At 48.3% G+C, this 2,617-nt stretch overlaps 1 pseudogene; it reads right to left on the bottom strand.

Annotated features, from left to right (window-relative positions):
- Positions 1 to 241: 241 nt before the first annotated feature.
- LOC114746782 (polygalacturonase 1 beta-like protein 3) lies at positions 242 to 2,238 on the bottom strand (annotated as a pseudogene).
- Between the last annotated feature and the right edge of the window lie 379 nt (positions 2,239 to 2,617).

Genomic DNA, 2,617 nt, shown 5'->3' with positions numbered 1-2,617 from the left:
CTTTATACTTCTCACTTTAAGGGAGTGTTGGATAAAAACAAACCATGGTTTCAGAAGTTTTTACGGATTACGAAATAAATATGTAGAGGAGGTTACCTCGTTTTGCGAAAAAGTGCTTCTGAAATCACTTTCAAGCATCCAAACAGGCCCTAAATCGCACAATCACTTCAGTTTCATCACTCACCATAAAACCAAAATGCCTTTTATGTCCATCCCCTTTTGTTCTTTGCCATCGCTAACATTGGCCACAAACATTCACGACCATTAAGGATTGAACAATTTAACAACAAACCCAGAAGCCATCCAGCTTACAAAATTTACTTCCAAAAACAAAAAAATATAACAACAATAACAGGGAACGGAAAGGAAAGGAAACACGCCTTTCAGACTCAATCGGCGGTGGTCCACGTCACGTCGTTCTCGAATATCCAATGGCACACTTCGGTTTTCCAGGAGCGGACCCCAGGGCCAGGAAGGCCCCATGCGTTGGGCCCCATGCTGACGTGTCCAGATGACATATGGCGACCCCATGATTAATCCTGGCCTTTGTATCCGCGTCAAGAATATCAGCTTCATACACTCTTACTTTGGGGACTGAGTGGCAATAATACAATAGGTACGGGTACAAACTTTGATGGCAAGAAACTGATTCCGTCACTCTCCCGCCGTTGATCGCTCTGACTTTCCGATCATCACGCTCCTGCTTGACCCGTTCACATTCTCGGTGCTCCTCACCACCACCTTGGGTCCCAGCACGGACACGGCGAACTGTATCATGGCTTCTCCTGACCCTACGCACCGTTTCGTCTCGCCTCGGCTCGGCGCCCTCTCGCACTCTGCTAAAGCCTGCACAATCACGCGCTCCATCGCCGACCCATCTCTCGCGTGAAACACTTGCTTGATCTCGCCCAGCGACGGCGACGAGAATGGTAATTTTGATGAAAGAGCCTCGGGCAAAAACGACCTTGCAGGCATCTTGTCTCTTATGTCGGGCATCACCATGACATTTCCTTCCTTGATCATCGACTCCCTGAAAAATTTGCCTGGCTCAACCGATTTATTTGCTAGCCTGCCACTGGAGCCGCTGAAGTTGCGATACCCCGAAAACGACACTCCCTGCTTGGCATAATCTTTGAACGTCCGACCCAACCCGTATGTCTTGAACCCGATCGTGGACCGACCCACGGCTCCCTGGCCGTATTCCTTGAAGGTATCGTTACCAACGTTGAACGATTGCCCGTAGTTCTCGAAACTCGCTGAGCCCGAGCTAGATTTTGCAGCGTAAGTCTGGAAGGAATCCTCGCCCACATTTGCACCGTTCCGATAACTCGTGAATGCTTGGGATCCGGATACAGACCCGGTGCCGTAGAATTTGAAACCGGCTTTCGGGTTGTTGCCCGAGGAAGCGTAGGACTTAAAGGTGTCGTTTGCTCTTCTACCCGATTCGCCATAACCCGTGAAGTCGGATTGCAGTATATTGGCGCTAACCGCGTAGTTAGTGAAATCCCTGGGTCCCGCTTGGCCTTTCTTGCCGTAACTCGCGAACGATTGGGTACCAGAGTTGGTCTCGTTGCCATAGCTGGAGAATGACAGCTGGCGGTTGTCGGCCCCAGAGTCGTAGGAAGTGAACCGGAGATCGGGAACGTTGACGCGCTTGTCGTAGTTCTTGAAGCTACCGGAGCCGGAGTTGGCTCCGGGCCCGTAACTGGTGAAGCTGGTATCTGCTACATTGCCGTTTTCTGCGTAGTTCGTGAACTGCTCGTTCTGGCGGGTCGAGCCTGGGTTGTATTTTTTGAACGAATCATTGATGTTGTTCAAGCCGCCTGAATAGTTCTTGAACGATTTGACTCCGCCGACTTGAGACGATCCGTAGTTTGCAAATTGTTTGTTGGAGTAGATGGCGAAGTTGGCGTCGGTATTGCTCGTGCGATTGGTCGCATCGGAAAGTTGTGGTGATGAGTCGAACGAGCAATACAAATTGGCTAAGGAGCAAAGTGAATCGTAGCGTGAAGAGAGGGTTTTTTGGGAGCCGAGCTTTGTGAAGAGGGCGTAGTCATGAGGGGAAAGAGGGGAGGCTCTTGCAAGCAGGAACTGCGGGACTGGGAGGTTGCTGGAGACGTGGGTTTTCCAGTAACGAACCAGTGAGGATCTAGGAGTGAAAGGATTTGTTTGTACGGAAAGTGTTTGCGAAAATGCCTCGTTGTTGATCGCTTGACAAACCTGCATTTATAAAGAAAAACCTTACACTTTCAGACAAAGGAAATTCACAAAATAAAAGGAAAAGGGTAATGCAGTATATGGCGTTGGCTAGACACATTCAGAAAGATTAAATGCGGATATAGGCTGGTTCTTACATGGAAGATGAGAGTGACAAGAACAGGAGGATGAATTCAGAACTCATGTTGAGCTGTGTGAAAATGCCAGGTAGAAGTGGCGAGGCCTATGGAGAATAAATAGACGCTCGGTATGGAGACATACAACAATATGCTGTTATTAATTTGGGTAAGTTTTGCATCAATAAGTAAGAAGGTTCTTTTTCGTTTTCTCCTGCAGCTAAAGATATGGGACATAAGCTTTTTAAAAAGAGCGTGAGAGCTTTTTCCCTCATTGAAGTTGT

This window comes from Neltuma alba, unplaced genomic scaffold (assembly GCF_004799145.2).
Source record: "Neltuma alba isolate B1F8T4 unplaced genomic scaffold, ASM479914v2 tig00005101_pilon, whole genome shotgun sequence".
NCBI classification, from domain to species: Eukaryota; Viridiplantae; Streptophyta; class Magnoliopsida; order Fabales; family Fabaceae; genus Neltuma; species Neltuma alba.
The sequence above is the reverse complement of the archived record's forward strand: the minus strand, read 5'-3'. Positions and strand labels throughout refer to the sequence as shown.